General features: G+C 40.7%; 1 protein-coding gene across 4 annotated transcripts in view; it reads left to right on the plus strand.

Moving 5' to 3' along the window:
* Positions 1–23,274, plus strand: part of EHBP1 (EH domain binding protein 1) — a 3,513,379-nt gene that overhangs the window by 511,199 nt on the left and 2,978,906 nt on the right. The gene's annotated exons all lie outside the window — the stretch shown is intronic.

Below are 23,274 nucleotides of genomic sequence, written 5' to 3' on the forward strand. Positions count from 1 at the left end.
CTCTCAGTAAAGCTGTGATGGATGTCATTTTGGAAGCCAGAAGGCCTAGTACTAGAAAATCTTATGCTGGAAAATGGAAGAGATTCTGCACTTGGAACCAGGCAAAAGGAACTGATACAGCTGTGCCAAATATTCCTCAGAATTTGCAATACTTAACTGAGATGCTGGACAAAGGTCTATCTTTTTCATCTATTAAAATTCATGTATCTGCCATTTCGGCTCATTACAACACAGAGCCACCAATCTTTTCTCATCCCTTATTAAAGCAGTACCTCAGAGGAGCCAAAAATTTAAGGCCTCCGCGGAGATCACCAATGCCTGCATGGGACCTCAACTATGTCTTGGAAAACCTCACCCTGCCTCTTTTTGAGCCAGCTGCTACTGCTGATATAAAGTTTTTATCTTGGAAAACAGCTCTGCTCCTAGCAATAACTTCAGCAAGACGAGTTACAGAGCTACAGGCACTCATGGCTGTGGAACCTTTTATCATTTTTTATCCAGACAGGTTCTCTCTGAGGACAAACCCAACATGTATGCCTAAGGTGGTGTCCAGTGTGGCACTTAACCAAACTATTCATCTGCCAACTTTTTATCCAAATCCACAGAACAAGGGGGAGAGAATTCTGCATTCCTTGGACGTACACAGACAGCTTAAATTCTACTTGGACAGAACCAAAGTTTAAAGAAAGACAGAGCAATTACTAGTGGCATATGTGGCAGGATCACAAGGAAGGGCTATCTCAAAGCAGACTATTTCAAAGTGGATAGGCCACTGCATTCAATTCTGCTACTTATACTATGACAAGCCAGTGCCCAAGGGCATTAGGCCACATTCAACCAGAGCAGCAGCCACTTCAGCAGCCTTTCTCAGGGGAGTACCAACCAGGGACATTTTAGAGGCTGCTATTTGGAGTTCAGTGCACACCTTTACGAAACACTGTCATCTGCCACTCTACTCTAAATCCAGGGCAGGCTTTGCCACTGCAGTTCTGCAGAGCCTCATAGCCGCTCCTAACGCTGTTTAGCTCCAGCCTCCCAACCATAGCTTTGGGACTCTACCCAAATGTAATGACTGCAACAGTGAAACACGAAGAACATAGTACAGTTGTGTACACTTACCATAAATGTAGATGTTCGAGTGTATTCACTGTTGCAGTCCAGGTTACCCACCCGCCATCCCCCTTTCTTCTGATGGAACCTATGTGGTGTATTTGCTTGCAGAGGAGCGTAAAGTTTATATTGGTGCATATATTTATATATATATATATATATATATATATATATATATATATATATATATTTTGGCTGCCCTTTTAGGGGGCACCTGACATCTGGGGCAAGAAAAACTAAAGAAAATGGCGTTGGCCGCATCTTTTATACCCCTGACGACCTGACATCAGGGAAGGGGCGACAGCAGCCGACGCAGGACCCAGGACTTTGGAATTCTGACCGACTGAGGGCAACCTGCCAGCAGGATTACCCAAATGTAATGACTGCAACAGTGAATACATTCGAACATCTACATTTATGGTAAGTGTACACAACTGTACTTTTTTGGCTTGCGCGAGCTGGGAAACGGCCGTATCGGTTCCGAGGACGGACCTGAGGTCCTATCGTAATGAATGAACAAAGATCTACAACACAGATGGAACGTTATGGTAAGACATAGCTTCTTTTTATCATCCCCTTTGGAAAAAACTCAGCTCCCACAAATTACCACATTGATGGAAGCCTACTGAACACTGAATAAGAGATCTGAGCACCCAGGTCAACAGCTACCTCGACCACCACATTGCCACTGTGTTCAGAAAGTCCTTCTATGTGGCACATCTTATAACCAAAGGTTTCACATCCAGGAAGAAAGAGGTCATTATCCTTCTCTACTCATCCCTCATTAGACCAGTCATCGAATATAACGCCCTGTTTGGCATGTACCTGACCAGACACCTACAATAGCTGAAGAGGCCACAAAAGTACCTCACCAAAAGGATCCTAGGCCTTAAACACATGTCCTACGCAGACAGAAAGAAACTTCAGCTGTTCTCAATCACTTATTATCTACTTAGAGGTGATCTCTGCTTGACTTACAAAGCCATGTCCAACCCAGCTCTACTTGAAATGCTACACCTAAAGAAATCCCAATCCCCCTGTGCCACATGCTCCAGAGATTACAGTTGCATCTCCCAAAGGCTGCCCATATTCTGGAATAAGATTCCCATTCATGTCAAGCAGAGCACCTCACTGGCCCTCATCAAGAGTAATCTTGAGTGGATGGGTAACAGAAAGTTCACCCTAGGGAACACTCCAGTTGCCCTACTGGATAGGAGCACTGTGAACTAACATCGGGGAGGCACTGTGCCTGGGCAGTTTTTTCTGGCTAGTCTTGTAAAGTCTCCAGGGCCATTAGCCTAATACACACCTATGAACCTATGACTTGCTTGACTGTCCTTTGTTCTGGTGGATTCCTGTTTCCTTTTTGGAACCTTTCCACCTCTGCCTTTTAAATGTCTGCTTTCTGGCATTCTGCTGAGTCTGTATATTTTTCTTTTTCTTGCTAAATTAGACAAGTGAGCAAAAATCTCTTGGATAATTTAGAGGTGGATTGAGTAATCTGGGAAATTCCCTGAATCAGATTACTTCAATCTTATCAGAAGTTTTTATAACCTGTGCAGCAGGGGGTCCAAAAACTAAACCTCTCTCTGAGGGAAAATTCAAAATTTCATTTTTGACATTCATCCAAGAAGTTCTGAGAAGGCAGTCATGCAAACCTCTTTAAAGCAGTACACATTTTAAATGAGTAGTGACCGGAGAAATAGAGGACAGTAAGCTACGCAAAACAGATGTTTCCTCAAAACAGAAACCTTAAGCCAAGACATTTCTCATACTTTCTCAGTTAGTCAGGATCAGGTTTGCCAGACGTCCCTGTTTGGGCGGGACTGTCCCGAGATCAGCAGCCTGATCCCGAGTCCTGTACTGCCAGTTTAAATCCCGGACAGCCACCGCTGTGTTTTTTTTTTTTTTTGATTGGCCCGTGTACCGGCATACGGGCCAATCAAAAATCACTAAACACGGAGCTTCTTGTGTTTAATGCGGATCAAAAAAAAATCACAAAACAGAGCTACTTCTGTTTAATGCGGGACTGCGATGTTCCACATTAAACAGAAGTAGCTCCGTGTTTAGCGATTTTTGATTGGTCCGTATACTGGTATACGGGCCAATCAAAAAATCGCAAAACAGAGCTACTTCTGTTTAATGCGGAACTGCGATGTTCCACATTAAACAGAAGTAGCTCCGTGTTTAGTGATTTTTGATTGGCCCGTATGCTGGTGTACGGGCCAATCAAAAAATCGCAAAACAGAGCTACTTCTGTTTAATGCGGAACTGCGATGTTTCACATTAATCAGAAGTAGCTCCATGTTTATTTATTTTTGATTGGCCCGAGCCAATCAAAAAAAAAAAATAAACGAACACAAAGCTACTTTTGTTTAATGCGGAACTCCGATGTTCCGCATTAGACCTAGTGTGAAAGACCTTTTTTTTTTCAGTCTTCACTTGCTGTGAAAGACCTTTTTTTAGTCTTCACTTTGTCCCTACCTGGCCAGTCGAAAATCTGGCAACCCTGGTCAGAATAAACTTTAACATATGAGCCTGACAGTTCAGAAGTCTAAAAATCAAAGTTGCAGAAGCATAAACTTTGCCCCTAAATATATCAGTTTCCAGAAAGAGAAGAATTAGAATTAACAAAATTCTTGGCAGCAAATGAATTAACTAAAGCTGTAGCTGCTGGGTCAGGCGTAGGACTAATGTGTAAAAAATTGAAAGACTGAGATACTGTGTACATTCTGTTTTCTTAGCAGCAGCAGGTTGGCTGTCAGTGGAGACCTCAGGCTATGATAAACACATCTTCCAGTACTGACACCGCTGGGGGGGGGATAGGTGAGGGTTCTGGAACTTCCTGTATAGCAGATCATGATGTTTTCAAAGGGACTGAGAAACTTCAGCATTTTCCCTACAAAAGCAATGGTTCATTGTGGAAATAGTCTCACTCACCATTCCTCAGTCTGAATGAGAAACCTGAGGGGAAAACACTGCATCTGCCTTTCACATTCTCTACAGATTCCACTTTTTGAGCCTCTTCAGTGAAAGAGGACTCTTACTTTTATTTTACCAGAATCCACCTCATAAGAGAGGTCAGTAGTCTGCTCAAGACACTGAGCCAGGGTACCAAAATAACTCATGTCTAGAGAAATGACACAAGAGAAACTGCATATTTAGTTTTTTGTCTTTCTTTTGACAGGAAAGTTAGGACAAAGAGACTTAAAATTGCCGGCAGCAGCTCCCCTAGGGATGGCTCAACATTCTGGGTAAGTAGGGGCACATTCCTTTCTCCATCTCCCATAACCAACAAGAGTGGCTCTCCCTTTCCCACTGAGGAGACCCCAGCAGTTGCAGAGAATGTGGCTAACTCCTGGTCCATGGTGGCTGTATGCACAAGACCAGATGGATACAAAGAAAAAGATGAGTGGTCTGAGGAACCAGCTCTGCCCACAGAAGACTCACCCAACTGCGGTTGTGGCAAATTACCAGCCTGCTGTTGTAGCTAACTTTCTTTTTGTGGCTGGAAGAAGGTCCGAACAAGGGAGTTGTAGAATGTTCCTTGGTGAAGCCAAGAAAAAAAGAACTACTTATTTCCCAGGGGAGCTTAGTACAATAGTCCATAAAACTGGAAAGTAGAAAAAAGTAACCCCCCCCCCACACAAAACAGTAAAACACGTTTAAACACTCCCAAGCCCCACAAAGTAAAATGAATACAATTTATCCACACAAAAAGCAGTTTAAATCTACTTTTTAACAACTTTTTAACTCAAAAGTAAAAAAGTATGCTCCCATTAAAAGTATATAAAAATCATGAGACAAGTCGAAGAAACTAATTTTTCCTAGTTGTAAACTAGTTAATGTGATGTTGTCAGTCTTACCCTTATTCTCACGTATGAGGTCGGATCCAATCCCTTGGATCCATCTCGGCTTTATGCAAAAGCTCATGGCATTCAACCAAGCTCTCAGACACCCTTCCATTCCCAGAATGCACCTCTCTATTACCTCAGATCACATTTGCCGCTTTGGGAAAGATGTGGTCATTCACTGAGCTCCAGGCTAAATTTCTAATTTTTTCCTATTATTCGTATATTGGAGTACCTTTGACTTCTATTTTCGTTACCCTACTACTCTTACAACTCCTTTTGGTAACCCTCCTGTTCTTTCTACTGAATTTTTACCTGTAAGTAGAAAGAGCATCATTCTTTTTCTTCCCTCCCCCCTCTCATGTAAGTGTAACGTCCGCATTTTTAATAGGACTTCTTTCTTCCAAAAAAAAAACTTTACTATCTTTCCTGTATATATGTGTGTGTGTGTGTGTGTGTGTGTGTGTGTGTGTGTGTGTGTGTGTGTGTGTGTGTGTATATAAATATATATATATATATATATATATAAATATATATATATATATATGTGTGTGTATATGTATGTATATATATATATATATATATATATATATATATATATATCTATACTTCCAACACGCCCCAGAAATGGATAAGAACAAACACTCCACATATAATCCAGCACTATAAACTCTGTGCCATGAAAAAAGCTTGATTCAGTATAAATCCACAATATTCCACAATAATCTATCATCGTTTTATTCCAAAATATAATATATCCACAAAAAATATTTAAACAGTGACAAAAGACAGCAGAAAACAGTGCTGTTGTCTGAACCAGGCCTTTTACTCAGCAATCACTGGCTGGGAACAAGAAACAGACCATTTTCACCCAGAAGACGCCAGAGGGCGAAACCGGTCTTTGTTTCCTGTTCCCAGCCGCTGATTGCTGAGTAAGAGGCCTGATTCAGACAGCAACACTGCCTTCTGCTGTCTTTTGTCACTGTTTGAGTGTTTTTGTGGATATATTATATTTTGGAATAAAACGATGATGGATTATTGTGGATTATTGTGGCACATTGTGGATTTATGCTGAATCAAGTGTTTTTTATGGCACAGAGTTTATAGTGCTGGATTACATGTGGAGTATGTGTATATATATATATATACACACACACACACACACACACACACACACACACACACACACGCACACACACTTCCATTCCATAGTTTAGATACTAAGTGCTATTATTGTTTTTTGTGCTTGTTGTTGTTTGCTAGTTGTTGCTATCTCCTTATATTACCTAGTGTGCTAGTTCTGCATTGTTTTACTTTTTTCTTACTGGTGGTTAACTAAAAATGTCTCAGATACCTGATAAACCCTTAGGATTTAAAAAGTGTGAGGAGTGTGGTGAGAAAATGTCATTAAGTCAGTGATGGCGAACCTATGACATGGGTGTCAAAGGTGACGCACCATAGCATTTTGGGTGACACACTAGTGTTCACCAACACCCCAGTTATCAAAGAAACTGCTTTTGCATTTGTTGCTCATGTGAAGTGCATTGAATCAGTTTAACCACACTGCTGCAGAGGTAAGGAAATTAACCTCAAAGACGGTTTTACTTCAGAAAATGTCTATTAATTCACATTCATTTTTTGTCAGTTTAAAACTGTCCATGTCTCTTATTTCTAGATCTGTCCCTGATTCTGTTGAGATTTACCCCCAGATATATTGAGAACAGGCTAGGAAGGACTACTGGTTGGGTAACAAAGAAGCTAAGAAAGAAGTTGCAGTAGCAAAGAATAGGGCATCAGAGGCACTCTACCAGCTTCTGGAAAGTGACTCAGTAAGTGGCACAAAGAAACCATATCAGGATACAAGACAAAGACAGAAAGATAAAGAAGATAGTCGGGCACATTTCACAAGAAATAAAAACCACAAAAGAAAACAAATATAACAAAAACCACAGACCAGTGACTACCACAAACTGCTGAAGTCTTTATTCTCTCTCTGATGTCTCAGCTGAAATGCCTTCAAGGAGGACCCTTCACAAGGAATGCCAGCAACATCTTGCTCACCAGTCCACAGATCATCAAAGCTAGATGGAAGGAGTATTTCCAGCAACTTCTGAATGAAGAAAACCCCCACAGAAGCTGTACTGCCCTAGAAACAGCATACAATGAGAGAAGAAGAGGACCCCACCCTTGAAGAAGCAGGAACAGCACTAAGGGAAATTAAGTCGAGGAAAGCAGCAGGCTCAGATGAGATCACAGACGATATGATAAAGATGCTGGGTGAGATAGGGGAGAAATGGCTCCTGAAGGTACTAATAGCAGTGTGGAGAGAAAGGAGCGTCCCAGATGACTGGAGAAGAAGCATACTCATGCTAGTGTACAAGAAAAAAGGGGACATCCACAACTGTGGGCAGTACAGAGGCATCAAACACCTATCACATTGTATGAAATTTCTGGAGAGGGTGATTGATAAACGGATACAGAGAGCAGTCAAATGGAAGATGCGAGATGAGCAGTTCAGATTCAGATGAAGATGCAGCACAGTTGACCCGATATTTGCAGTAAGACAGATACTTGAGAAGAAGCTAGAGATGAGGAGGGAGTCCAACTGGGCATTTCTAGACTTAGTGACAAGGTCCCAAGAAAGTTGATCTGGGCAGTACTGCGGTGGTTTGAAGTCCCAGAAACATTGGTAGAATTAGTGCAGGCTATGTACAAGGATCCAATGACTCAAGTGCAAACAGTGTTCGGCCTCACAGAGGGGTTCCCAGTGGGAGTGGGTGTACACCAGGGTTCAGCTCTGAGCCCACTGTTGTTCATACTGGTGATGGACTACATTACCAAACTGGTTGGAGGGGACGGATCAAACGAGTTGCTGTATGCAGACAATGTAACATTACAGGCAGACTCTCAGCCAGAACTTCATCAAGGGCTAGGAGAATGGAATGCAAAACTGAAGGCACATAGGATGAAACTAAGCACAGATAATGTAGTGGTAATGATAGCAAACCAGGGAAATCAGAAGAAGCTGAGAATAGAGATAGAAGGGGAGATAGTGGAACAGGTTAACAGCTTCAAGTATCTAGGAGGGGTGGTTGAGGAGAAGGGAAGTCTGAATGAAGAGGTCAAAGCTAGAATCAGAGGGGCTGCAGCCAACTGGCATAGGGTGTCAGGTGTAGTCTATGACAGAAGAATGCCAGACAAGCTGAAAAGTAAGGTGTACAAGAAAGTGGTGCGATCATTACTACTGTATGGTACAGAAAGTAAAGGCAGAGCAGCTGAATAAGCTAGAGGTGGTGGAAATGAAGTGCCTGAGAATGGTGGTAGAATGCACACTGTGGGATAGATGAAGAAATGGGACATAAGAGCAGAAGCCAAAGTACCTCCAATTGCAGAAAAGATCGAAGAGAACAGATTATGGTGGTTTGGACACGTGTCGAAAAGCAGAAGACAATCTGGTGAGGAAGATTTGGGACAGACAAGAAGAAGGTAAGAGGAAGCGAGGACGTCCAGTAAAGAGGTGGATGGTTTGTGTGAAAGAAGATTTCTGACAGTCGGGATTGAGTGTTGAAGAAGGCAGGAGTGTGGTACTGAATCGATAGAGTTGGCGACAGTTAACATGATACCTGACCCTATGTAGAATAAATGGAAAAATGGGGGCTGCTGCTGCTGATATTGAGAGCTATGCTGTTTTTATTTATTTATTTTGTGGGTGGGTGACATGCCAGCAGAGTCAAGTTCTGAATTTTTGACACGCCAAGCCTAAAAGGTTTGCCATCACTGCGTTAAGTGATACACACACTCTGTGTGTGTGTGTGTGTGTGTGTGTGTGTGTGTGTGTGTGTGTGTGTGTGTGTGTGTGTGTGTATTGCTTGGACCCTTTACACTTGCAAGAATTTTGCAGCATTTGTCATGGCTTCAATCAGCATGCAATATTAGAGGGGAAGAACAAGCTAATGTTAAAGTGTTTATTGAAAAGCCCTTTTTCTGAAGCCATTTTGGGCCATGAGTGTACAAAATCCTCTTCTTCTGCATTTGCAACTACTTCTGATAAACCTAAAAAGACTCCTCCGTCAGCTTTGAAGGTATCATTGGAGCCGGCTCAAAAGAAGGCAGAATTCTCTGCTCCATTAAGTAATTCTGAGCAGAAGAGAGTTGGAACCGAAGACTCCTCAGAGTGCTTGGTGATTTCCACTCCAACAACCCCTGCTTCGATGCTGACTCAGATCCGAGATCAGTCTCCCTCAATTGAACCAGTTTCTTCTAGGTTGCCTTCCTCAATATCCACTAAATCCAGGTCTTCAACCCTATCTACCCAGTCTACTAGGAGCCTTTCGGATGATGATGTGGATAGGGTTGTACAGAGGTTACTTAAGACAATGGTGCTAGCCAAGTTGTTGCTGGATCAGAGCCCTACAGCTTCTGAGCCATCCAAGTCCACCCGGTAGCTTCTCTTCCTCCTCCAACCCAACCTTTGAGTTCGGAGCCGGAAGATTCTGATGTCCAGATTGTGTTTGTGTTGGATCATAGACCTACATTGTCATCTGCTCTGACATCTGCTCCGAGTTCCTCCGCTTTGTCAGAGTGTGAGGACTCTAGGAGCTGCAACTCTCTGGTCGGCCCCAAGGAAAGGGATCTGACCACTTTTTCTTTGGATCGGACTCTGCCTCTTGGACTGTCTGCTCGATGAGCTCAGCTCCTACCTCGACATCTGACTTCTTGTCTTTGGGTTCGGACAGGTCTTCGGCTATGACTACTTTTTTGTCAGCGCCGGAGAGTTCTTCGGATCAGGGACAGGGAGCCTTTGAGGCTATGAGAAGAACTTTGACTGCTTCCCAGTAAGTAATTTCTTTAGGCTTTTTTCTAGGTCTGTTAACATTCATTTTATGTTAATATTAGGAGAGGTTACCTTGGCTAATTTTCCACTCAGTTGAAACTGTTCGTGTACCTTCAGTAAAGGATTGTTCTCTTTACGAACCTTAGCTTGACATTGATGAAAAACCGCTTTACAAGAAAAGTTCTCTATAACCGTTTGCCCATCAACTTTGGAACTCTCAGTTTCGTACCAGAAATGCTGTTTGGTTTTCCTTAAGTCATTGGCTTCCTTCAGCTGGTTAAAAGACTTTTGCATTTCGGCAACTGTTTCTGGTTGTAGCTGTAAAATATTCCTGTTACAACTATCTGGGGTGGAATGCAATGTTAAGTCCAAAGGTTCGTCTGAACCTCCACTAGCCATCAGGGTGTAAATGAAAAATCACTGGTAAACAAATAAACACCCAAAGTGGTAAAAATAACAAAATAAAAACAAAACCACTGGAATGGCAGTAGGAGGCAACAAAAACAGGTTGGAAAAGGGTCAGCATATCAAAAATGTTATTCTTCGCTTTCATCTAAAAGTCCACAGACTTCTTCAGAACAAATTTATTCAAAGAAACAACCTTTGTATAGGTACCAACACCCAGTCAGATTTACACTAGTAATCAAATGATTCTTTGTCATAGCAGTAAAACCTAGGTAAAATGTTGGGTAACTAGGTAATATTATAACCTAAAAAAGGAATATGCTCACAATTGCACAATTTTCATTCTTCTATTTTTAAGGAAACATTTGATGTTAATTGTTTCATTTAATCCAGGAGCTCTGTCAGCCCCCAACTTAATATACCACATAGTTTCCCTTTGTTCAATCTTATTTTTGTAATTACCACCACATAGATCTTTTTACTGTTGTAGAAGTGTTTTTTAAAGAACCTAACATAAGGTTGTTTCTTTGAATGCATTTGTTCTGAAGAAGTCTGTGGACATTTGGACTTCTGGACTTGGTTATTTACCAAGGTACCAAGGTATTTACCATGGTTATTTAGCCATACATATGTCTTCCAGTTGCTTTCTTGTAAATTTCTTCTCCAGTCTCACTTCCCAAGCTTTTCTGACTTCCTCTGATTATTTCCTATAGTTATTGTGCAATATTTTATATGCCCTACTAATTATCCCCTTTTTAATAGCTTCTGCTCTAGATTTAGCAACAAAAAAAAAACCCTACCAGGGCAAGACTTCCACTTAAAATCTCCCCATCCATTTCTCTTTGCCTGTACTCTGTGATCAAGCCCTGGTAGGTAAGGTAGCCTCTAGCCTGCAATCCAAATGTTTTCTTGGCCTCATCCCACTCTGTAATCTTTCGTGCTTGAGTTATTTGTACCCAGCATCTTGGCTCCTTTGATATATTTTTCCAGTGAATTCCAGCCTAGTCTTGCCTATTTTCTGTACCCCTAATTGCAGGCAAAAATCTCCTTTCCCCTTTCTCATATTTGCTTAGTTCTTAAAGTACTTTCTGCTCCTTTATGAATATACTATTTTGTATCGTTGGTATTTAAGGATCTGCATCCAAAATCCTACCCTGTCTCTGTTTCTTGAACTACCCCTTTTTTCATCATCATCCATTTTCACTTTGAATTATAAACTTCTGCTTGTGTTATGTAAATGAGCCTTAACTGTGTAGCTCTAAAATATTCCTTCATATCAAGTAAACCTAAACCATCTTGTTCTTTTGGAAGTCTCAACTTACCCACTTAACTTTTGCCCTGTTTCCTCCCAGATAAATTCCTTCAATTCTTATTTATTGTCCACAACTTCTCAGGTTAATAACCAAAGCCTTTTTAATGTATGCTCCTCCTAAATACTTCATCTTGTCATGTCCCCATAAATATGGGTATTGCTGAACCAGTTTGTGTGGGTACATAATTTATGGCTATAGACTTTGTTTTACCTTTATTAATTTTATATCCTGAAAAGACACAAAACTGTCTCAAGATGTTCCACAACACTGAGGTGCCCTTTTCTGGATTTATCAGGTACACAATAATATCATCTGCAAATAAAACCAACTTTTCTTGATTACCATACCAGTTATATCCTTGTATTTCTGAGTCCCTTATTTTCTTTGCCAGTGGCTCTAAATATAAAGCAAATAAAGGGAAATAGGACACCCCTGCCTGGTTCCTCTGTTCAAACATGGTTTATCTTAGAGGAACCCTCCAACTTTAATTCTTGCCTCCGATCCTTCATATGTCCTTCTAATTAATCTTATTATTGTATCAGGGAATGCAAATGTTTCCAATGCCCTATTTGTAAAATCCCAGCTTACTCTGTCAGGTGCTTCACTGGATCAGGATCCACCAACAGATGTATTTTCTTACATTCTACTTCCCTCTGGATCATCATTGTTCTATCAGTGTTGTCATATGTTTGCCCCCCCCCCCCCTCCAAAAAAACATACTGATCTATATCTCTTAATTTTGGCAAAACCTTTGCCATTCTTTTACCTAGTATAGACATGAACACTTTATAACTGTAGTTTCAAATTGAAATGGAACTTAAAATTGAAACAGGACTATTTGAAGTGGATCTGAAGGATCTTTGCTGTCTTTAGGTAACACAGCGACCACTGTATTCTTCCAAGATGTTGGTGCTTCCCCTTCGTTTAAAATATTGTTAAACAAAATTTTCCAGATCTTTATCAGTGTCTTCCCACCTAATTTCCAAACTTCCACAGGAGTACCATCTGTTCCTGGAGAGTTTCCTAAAGATAAATTATGTATCACTGTGTTGTCTCATCACCTATTTTAACTGTTGTTGAGCCTAATCTGTCTTTTACCCTGGAATAATTAATTCTTTTATAAATATTTCCATTTGTACTCTTTCTTGATTTCCACATTTCTCTGCTTTATACAAATTTTCATAAAAGTTCCGGAATACCTCTAAAACATGTACATGATCTCTGTTTTATCTAGTTATAGGTTCCCAAAGTTTGGTGAGAAACCTTTCGGTGTTTTGTTGCCTAAATTGTGCTAAAAGTTTCTGTGCTTTGGAGTTATCAAAAATAGTTGTTTAACTGCAGTCTTTCTAAACTCATGCATATTATCCAGATACTCTCTTATTTTCTCTTTAGCACTCTACATTTGCTCCTCTTCTTGTTCTGTGAGGTTCCCCTTATTTTGCAATACTTTAACCTTTGTCAGCCTCTCTAAATAATTTCTATTACTTCTTAACTATGTATCTCTTTCTGTTTTATTTCAACCCTATTTTTAAACTCCATTTTTATTTTATCCCAGTCACTAGCTATAACTTGAAGATATTTCTATCTTGCTAGGTAACTCTGGAATAATTTCCACTACCCATTCCTTAAATTCCTGTCTTTTTTACTTCATTACCCTGCATTTTATCTTATTTTCCATTGGTGCTTGAAAGTTATTGGATGTGTGTCAAAGCTTTCAATTAAATGCACATGCTGCTGTGAAATAAAATTTCTATCTAGCCTGGCCCAGTTATTGTACCTTGGAGAATAATGTGTAAATTCTTAAGAGTTCCTACTACTGAATTCACATCTTCCATACCAAATTTTTTCATAAATTTCTTCAGAAATCTACCCTCTTTTGTTATATTGTCTCTTTTAGGTCCTCCTGATACATCCTCACTATAGCAAAACAAATTTCAGTCCCTACCTATAAGTAGAATTCCCTGCAGAAAGCTAATTATTTCTCCCCAAATTTTCTTAAGCTCCATAATAGCAGTTTTCAGTGTAATATAAATACATACTGTTGTAATCCTCCTCCTCCCTTGCCAGTAGCCCCTTACTACCACAAATCTACAATGTTTGTCTTTTTTCCTCATTTATTACTATTGAAGCCCCTCTAGCAATTAGTATAATTACGCCCCTTTTCCCCTGTCCATGATATTCTGTTGAGTATCCATTATGAAATCTTCTTGTCAAATTTACGTGCTCATTCTTTCCAAATGTGTCTCCTGCAGCATTGCTATTTTCACTCTACATTTCTTAATAATTCAATACTCTTTCCTTTTATTTGATAACTGTAAGGCCATTCTTGCTCCAGGATTATGGACAGCATAGCCATCATGATGAAAAGTTATTGTTCCCTCCTATTATACGTGACAGTTTTTTTTTTTTTTTTAATGTGTATTTCCAGGTTTTGTGTTGCTTGCATTTACTAATGTTTGGCAGGCAAATCTTTTATACAGTTATCTTTTCTTATCTCCATTTGAAACTATGTCACATTTTTCATTACTTTTTGTTTTAATGAAAACCTCCAAAAATTAAGTACAAAACAACCTCATTCTCTATTCACTTTGAGCAAACACACAAAATGATGTACACCTTCAAAGCATGGTTTAACCCTCCAGAAGGGAACAGTTGCCCCAAATTTACAGCTGTACCTACAGGCATCATCTAACCTAAAATGAAGGTTACTCATATGAAAGCTCATATTACTAATTTTATAGCAAAAGTGAATCAAAACATGGTCTTGTGTTAACAGTTTTATATGTAATGAAGTTTTCCAGCAAGAGCAGGCCACTTGTTATGATCGTTGCTTATATCTGAAGCTATATTTTGCATTTGATTTGTCAGCCTGTAGTTATGGCTGGTTACCTTTTATGAATGTATAAAGTTGTGAATAACTCGTAGTAAAATTTAACTTGATGTGCAACTCAGCCTTAAAAAAAGACACAAGCATTCTGTTTCTTACATCAGTCCATGTATTCCCGAGTCTGTATTATAAACCCGAAACCCTTTTGAGCGAATATTACAATAGCGACACATATAGTCCGAACCGCAAATATGCTGAAACCCCTAAACCGCGAAATTTAAAATCTCGAATTGTCATAGTCGGCCAACCCCACCGCGCGCTACATACTGTGTACCCAAACATAATAAATAAACCACATACATACACTAACCAAACCCTACTTCTAACCCTACACTAAACCTTACATACATTACTGTCTACGCAGTTACCTTAACCTGCATCCTAACCCTAAGGTCCGTAACTATCGCACACTTAACCTACTGAGATATACCCAAAAAAACAATCCACACACATACACTTAACAAAACCCTACTTCTAACCCTACACTAAACCTTACATAGATTACCTATCTATGCACTTACCTTAACCGCACCCTAACCCTAAGGTCCGTAACTATCGCACACTTACCTTAAGGAGCTATACCGCAGACGGACCAACCATAACAAATCGACATTTCAACTTTCGCGGTTTTGGACGTTCGCCATTTCCGTCGTTCGCACAGTATGTGTCGCTCTTTTCAGATTCGCTCAAACGGATCTTCGGTCTTCTAATATAGACCCTGTATTCCCTATAAGTGAAAAAAAAAAAAAACTTTCTACAAAACTAATGCTGGGAGGAGCTGAAAGGGCAAACTACACCAGTATGCAGATTTGAGCTTTAAAAAAAATTCACCCAGCACACACTTACAGATGTTTTTGTAATCTGAAACAGGGCTGGCAATGCAGTTAAGGTGCAGTAGTCTGAGTAAAGTGCTTCAATGTCCACATCCAATTTTAAGACATCTGCAACTTTGCACAGTTCTGACCAAGTTACAGGCTGTTAGGGGCCAAAGACCTGCATAGCTGTTATCAAAGTCAAACCACTTCTGCTGCTAACAAAATGCTTTAGTAAAACAATTACTGAAGTCCCCACAGACCTGCTGTGCCACAGCTGGAGTAAAGTGCTTTAAGGCAGATGAAGCTTTAGCGCCAAAGAACTGATCATCTAGCCTTCTCTACAACTCATATGTAAGACTTATCATCAGTGTGTACAATTCTGGGGTAGAATGTATATTAATTTCAAGTTTTCTTATAGACGTGGAATATCTGCAGGATGGAATACACAAATTGTATCATTCTGCCTTGAAGGTATTCTGACTGATGCCATCCTCCTCAGTCTCTACAAATCTCCAGATAAAGGGGTGGCATTCCTCAGGCCATTGATTAATACAGTAACTCTTAATAGTGGGCCAGCATTCTACCAGCCTTGCCACAGCTGGGAACAAAGACAGCCACTTTGTGACAACATGCTGCATGATCTCCTTAAACTCCTGCTCTAGGAAAGAATAGAAGTCCTTCAAAAGTGCCAGTTTTTTTTTAAGATGTTGAAAACTCACTTTGTACTTTCAAAACCATTATCTAAACATGAAACCTTGCTAGGGTCTTGTGTTCATGCTTTGCACAGTTATGTATTATACGGCACAAATAGGTTCCTGCAGTGATGTGAAGCACATCATCTTTCAGATGTTTAAAAACAGACCCGTGTTTTTTGTAATTAACTGAGGCATTGTCTGCAGCATAGCTAGACAAATTTTGTACTTTGAGTCCTTTCTACACAAAGATGTTCTTTTTTCTTATAAAGATGAATTCAATACTTTTGTTATGATCCTTATAGAAATCCAGAAGTTTCTTTTATGTACCATGGGTGTGAGTGAAGTACTGAATAACCAGGGGATCTTTATTGGATGGCTCTGATCCCATTGAGAAATAGGATGTGCCAAGTTCCTGCAGTGAGGTACTAGTACATTTATTACATTACTCAGATTCTGTCTCCCTGCAGCTGAATTTCGAAGCCACTGTAGAGTCTGGTCTGTGTAAATGGTCTGTGTCAGCTTACCAAGACAGTACATGGACAGATATGAATGATTATGTTTCACACCATGGTAAGCCACTTCACTAGCTGAACAGACTTTTTCATTATAAAGTTTTATTTCTGGAGCTGAAGGTTATACTTATGCTTGCCTGACGTCTGGTGGCTTTTCTCCATTCCACTTAATAGTAAAAGTTGTTCAACAGGACATGCAGTTAGCCATGGTTTTCACATTTGGAACATATTGCACCCATGAATAACTTTATTCCCATACCTTACTATAAGCACAGAATGCTTTTAGCTTCTTAGGAGACATTGTGCTGCTTCCAGCCTCTTGCTTATCCATTGATGTTTTCCCAAACATGATTTTTGCAGGATCCTTGCTCAGCACCGGTACAATAAACCAAAATAGCTATTAATACCAATCCAGACAATACAGTTGTGCGACTGGCAACAACAGTGCCTTGGGGTCTTGTGCCATAGTCACTAGCCAGAGATACTTGCTCACATTCTGTACTGTGAAACTCTCCAGACTTGTAGTATACCTTGATAGATAGTTATCCATAAGGAATAAATACAGCCTGTGGGTGCAAGAGCACATGTAGACTCTACCTGAAAAGTGAATTTTGGAGGTCAGATGTTTATTACTACGTATAATCTTAGAAAGAAGCTAGAATAACTGTTTTTGCTCTTGTGTGTATCTAAAGATCTTTATATCTTAATATCTAAAGATATGAAGTCTAAAACACAAATGTCTGTCATTATTGAATGACTTCAGCTGTCTGTGATTTGCTAGACATCCAGACATTTTATAAGAAACAACAAAAGATGTGAAATATCTGCAACAATCTAGACAGCATCACCATACTTCTCAAAGTCTCAGCCAAGAAATCTGGACATCAGTAATCAAATGGGGGTGAAGGGCCTAACTCAGTGACAGGCATTAATTATTGTAATCTTAGAAAGTTGATAAAGTAACAGTTTTTGCTGTGCTGTGCATCTTCTCGGTTAGGAAGGTAAACTCAAACATCTGTCATTCAACCTCTGAACCATACCTTAACCTCTTAACTCAAGAAATCTGGATAAAGCTTAAAATAATCGTGGGCAAAGACACCAAAATAGGAACATATTTTAAGTATTGCTCTTATAAACTTAGAAAGTTGCTAAAATAACACAATTTGTGTTAGCATGCATTTTCTGAAGGATCTAAAGTGTCAAACTCAAATGTATGTTATCATAGTGGTTCATTGGATAGTACTAGAGAATATGATCTTGTGGGCCATTTTAAGTCTAGTCATATTTCCCACCCAAAGGTAAGAATAAAACTCACTACCTTGTGTCAGTGAGGTAAACACCTTAACCATTATGTCAACCCCCAACTTCTAGTGATTTGTAAGATAACTACAAATTCTATGAAGAACTGACCAAAATATGACGAAAAAATATGCACAAACCTCAACACAAGAAGTATGAGTTGGCAACAAGCAGACTTTATTCCAATTATTAAGCACTTTCGTCCCTCCACAACGGGACCTTCATCAGAATAGTAAAAACATTCAATCCAATCACTTTTATACTCTTGTGATGTCATTAATTGACATATTGTTATCCATTGGGGCATCATTTTAAAATTCATTAATTGATTGGTTCTTAAAATAAAAATATGCATGCAGTCATATAAATTTAAGTAAAAAAAATTGTCATATCTCAAAAATACATCCTATCTAAATTAATACACCCATTTAAAAACTCAGCAATAAAAACCTAAAGTGCGTTTCACAATTTGTCTGCTTTCTCCTTTAATATTGGGGCTATTGACAAGGATTCATTCACACAGTGCAATGAAAAAGTATTTGCCCCCTTCCTGAGTTCTTATTTTTGTGCATGTTTGTCACACTTAAATGTTTCAGATCATCAAACAAATGTAAATGTTAGACAAATATAACCCAAGTAAACACAAAATGCAGTTTTTAAGTGATGATTTTATTTAAGGAAAAAAACTATCCAAACCCACATGGCCCTATGTGAAAAAGTAATTGCCCCCTAAACCTAATAACTGGTTGTGCCACCCTTAGCAGCAACAACTGCAATCAAGCGTTTGCAATAACTGCCAATGAATCTTTCACATCGCTGTTGAGGAATTTTGGCCCACTCTTCTTTGCAGAATTGTTTTAATTCAGTCAAATTGGAGGGTTTCTGAGCATGGACCGCCTTTTTAAGGTCATGCCACAGCATTTCAATTGGATTCATGTCCAGACTTTGACTAGGCCACTCCAAAACCCTCATTTTGTTTTTTTAAGCCATTCAGAGGTGGACTTGCTGGTCTGTTTTGGATTATTGTCCTGCTGCAGAACCCAAGTGCGCTTCAGCTTGAGGTCACGAACTGATGGCTGGACATTCTCCTTCAGGATTTTTGGTAGAGAGCAGAATTCATGGATGTTCATTGTGTTTCACTGTTGCAGTCCTAGCCAATGGATTATCCTGCTCCTGGTTGCCCTCGATCGTCCAGAATACCAAAGGTAAGTAAAAATGACGTCAGCTGTCAGTTGCAAAGGACGTCAGGGCGTCCAATAGAAAAGGAGACAGCCAACGTCACTTCCTCAGTTTTCCTTGCCGCAGAGCCTGAAGCAGAAGCATTTCTTGCACTAGTGCTGGTCGGCAGTTTACCTTTTTGTGTTTCCGATTACGAAATTGAAGTCAACTACAGCTAAGTACCCCATTGGGGATCCTCTTTTCTTGCCTTAATGAATGTCAGAAAAGGTTAATAATTGTCTTACCTGTGGAAAGCAGATTCCCCATAGATATTTTCATTCCTATTGTGTTATTTGTTTGGGCCATGACCACAACGTTCCTAATTTTAATCCACGTACTATTCGTCGTCGGGCTAAGCTTTTAGCTAAGCATTTTGGAGTTTGGACTGAGTTTGTCGGTATGGCATCCGCTGGTCTTCAGGCTTCGGATATCCCCAAGAAGCGTAAGGATGAGGACCGCGACAGGCTTCTGAAGGTCAAGTCCCCAGATGATGTTACGTTGGTCGTCAGTCATACGGTAGCCATTGAGGCACCTTTGCAGCCCCTACAGCCCACAGATTTTCAACCACAGGCTTCGGTTGAGATGATTTCTGAGGTCCCCAGGCCTTTGGTTTCCATTTTGCCTTCTGACCTTCCACCTGTTGCCTCTTCAGCTGGATCCGGAGCTGCAAAGCTGACTCCAGTGTCCGAGACGTCAGTTATTCATTCAGACAGCAAGCTCATACCGACAACTTTGGCTACAACTGCGGCAGTTGCCAGGCCTCCCGAGTCCTTTAAACTTGCAGGTAAATCTTCCAGTCATAAGCCTATGAAGAAGCAGGCTCCAGTTTCCCCTTGTTCCCCTCCTTCTCAAATGGTTAAAATGGCTGATGACCTTTTGACTCTTATTAGGAGTTCACAGCCTCCTCCTTCAAAAAGGGGTAGGGATGTTTCTCCTGAGGCTTTGTTGTTTTCAGGTTCAGATACTTCTAGTATTTCTGTGGATGAAGAAGAAGTTTCTCAAGCTTTCTCTCCTTTTGAGGATTCAGACGCAGAGAAGTCCATCCCTTCTGCTTCTCCTCCAGAAGATTTCTCTTTTGGTGATACTTTAAATACTCTCAGGGAACATTTTAAATGAGAAAGTCAGGATTATCCCCTTTCTAAGAAAAGGATTAGGGAGTTTTTGGATTTGCCTCAGCATAAGCCTTTGGCTATTCCTCCTGTGTTGGAAGTGGTTGATGATGTTTTTCTGGAAAATTCCTTGACTCCAAATTCGGTTCCGCCTGCTCTCAGGAAACCTGACAGATACTATAGAGTTCCTGATTCTCATTTGTTTCTTTTCAGGAATCCGTTGGCTGATCCAGAGGTTATTTCTCAGGGCCCTAAAGGAGTTAAGGCCACTGTTACCAAAAATTATGTTCCTTCTGACAGGGAATCCAGGAACCTAGATAGGTGGGGTAAAAAGGTTTATACTTATGCCCCTCTTGCTATTAGGTCTACTAATTGTCTTTTTCATATGCTGAAGTGCCAGCAGCACACCTTGGAAGCTATTAAATCTGGGATAACAGGTGTGCCACAGTTGGTAGAGAGTAAGTATATGCAGGATTTGCTGAATTCTGCCAGTCTAGTCAATAAGCATTTTTTACAGTGTGGTTTTGACATTCTAGAAGCCTCCTGTAAGGCTACAGCTACTGGCTCTATTATTAGAAGGCATGCTTGGCTCAGGGAGCAGCCCCTACCAGAGCCTGTTAAGGCTAAGCTTTTAGATGTACCTTTGCATAAGGACAGTCTTTTTGGCAGCAAAGCAGAGGAAGTGCTCAAGAAGATGGAAAACAAGGCCAAGTCTATGCAGACAGTTAAAGACTTTCTGCAATTTCAGCCTCCTCACTTTAACAGGAATTACCCTTCTAAGAGTTGGATGTTCCCTGATACTAGCAGACAGAGCCGTTCTAGGACTAGAGGTTACAAATCTTCTAGGGGGCAGGGTGCTACCCTTCAAAGGTCTAAATGTTGGCAGGCTTCCTCTTCCAAGGTGGGAAGTTCTAAACCTGCATCTCAGTCTAAACATTCTCAATGACTCTGCCCAATGTCTGCCTGTTTTTGCCTGCCCGGGGAGTCCTTTAGTGGGAAGGTTGGCCCTGTTTGCAAATGTTTGGGCCACCATCACGGACGGCAAATGGGTACTCAGAACTGTATCCGTAGGGCACAAGTTTTCTTTCCACACCTTTCTAGTACCCAAAAGATTCCCAGATGCTCCTCCAAATCAAAGGGCAGAAATAGAAAAGCAAATTTTGTCTCTGTTACATCTGGGAGCAATAGAATCAGTTCCTGCTCAGCAGGTAGGCCAGGGATTCTATTCCAGACTTTTCCTAGTCCCAGAAAAAGAAGGCACCTGGCGTCCTATCCTAGATCTAGCCATCCTGAACACTTTCTTGATAATTCCAAAGTTCAAAATGCTCACTCTGCATCAGTTACTGCCAATGTTAGACAAGGATTCCTGGCTGGTAACATTGGATCTCAAAGAAGCTTATCTGCACATCCCTATCAGGGAAAGTCGCAGGCAATACCTTCATTTCAGGGTGGGCAAGCAATATTATCAAGTCTCTGTGCTGCCCTTTGGCTTAAAATTATAGAATGTTTTTTCTTTATAATCCTCATGTAAACTATGTGTGGAACATAATCTTTGTATAATCTGTATGTATAACATAATCTCTGTATAATCTTTATGTGGAGCTTTTCTCCCCAGGACTCCATTGAAAACGGGTTCTTTTGGCCCAATGGACTATCCTGGTTAAACAACTGCAAATAAATAAATAAATAAAAATAAAAATCTACTGGTCCCAGAGTTTTCACAAAGTGCCTGGCTCCAGTCATTGCTTTTTGCAGGCAAAGGAAAATTCAGATTTACCCTTACTTGGACGACTGTCTAATTCAAGCAAATTCTCAGAACAGCTGCTAAAGGATCTAGAATTTATAAAGACTCTTCTCTCTTCCCTGGGTTACACTCTCAACATGGAAAAATCACAAATGGTACCATCCAAAGAGATTACATTCCTGGGAGCGAGTCTGAACACAGCCGCCCAGATATATTTCACCCAGGAGAAGCAGACAACTCTTTCAATTTACTTCAAGGATTTGGCAAGCCTGTCCCATCTCCCTGCAAGGAAATATCTGCAAGCTCTGGGATTCATGGCCTCTTGCATTCTCATGATTCCATATGCAAAGCTGCATATGAGGAAATTGCAGTGGTACCTCAAGAACACTTGGTGTCAACACACACAGGACCTGGATGTGATAATTCCTTTGCTTCCATGTCTGTGGACAGAGTTTCTTTGGTTGGCAACAGCCTGTCTACAGAACAAAGGCATGCCTTTTCACCCACCCCAGCCACTCAAGTTCTTACCACAGATGCATTGGACTATGCCTGGGGAGCTCACCTGGATGGCAGATGCATACAGGGAAGTTGCAATGCCCAGCAGATGCACAAATTTAAAGGAGTTGATGGCAGTCCAACAGGCTTTACTAGCTTTCAAGCATCTTTTTTCTCCAGGGACCCTTCTTGCAAGGACAGACAACACCACAGTCATGTGGTACATCAACAGGCAGGGAGGGACTCATTCTTACCTCTTGTGCAGACAGAGCATGAGTCTTTGGTCCATAGCAGCATCCCTGGGCCTGCATCTCCTAGCTCAGTTTCTTCCAGGAAGGCTCAATGTTTTGGCAGACCAGTTTAGCAGACAGACCCTGGATCCTCACGAGTTTTTTTACAGCATCATTCAATGTTGGGGCACTCCTCAAGTGGATCTCTTCTCCTCCTCTCCAGACAACCATCTTCTACCTCTTTTTTGCACCAGACAGCACCACAGCAGAGCCTGAAGTGTGGATGCTCTGTCCTTTCCTTGGACGCTGCTGTCAGTTTATGCCTTCCCTCCTCTTCTTCCCAGAGTATTATTGAAGATCAGGGACGAACGACCATGGACTATTCTCATAGCTCCAGACTGGACCAGGCAGCATTGGTATCCAGTGCTTCACAGTCTCTCCCAATTTCCTCCTTGGCATCTTCCTCTGAGGTCAGATCTTTTGGTTCAGGAAGGGGGAAGCGTTCTCCATCCTCATCTTCAGTCTCTCCATTTGGCAGCTTGGCTCATTGTATCACTCCATCCTATTCTTCTTCCCTGTCCCAGCAGGTGGTTGACGTGCTGAAGGAGGCCAGGAGGCCTAGCACTAGGAAGTCTTATGCTGGCAAATGGAAAAGATTTTCTCTTTGGATGCAGGCTAGAGGGGAATCTTCTTCTCAGCCTACCCTTCTTCTGATCCTGGAATACCTGGCTGATTTGCTACAGGGTGGTCTTTCTTT

The sequence above is a fragment of the Protopterus annectens genome, chromosome 1.part2 (genome assembly GCF_019279795.1).
Source record: "Protopterus annectens isolate FY-2018-M chromosome 1.part2, PAN1.0, whole genome shotgun sequence".
NCBI lineage: Eukaryota > Metazoa > Chordata > Ceratodontiformes > Protopteridae > Protopterus > Protopterus annectens.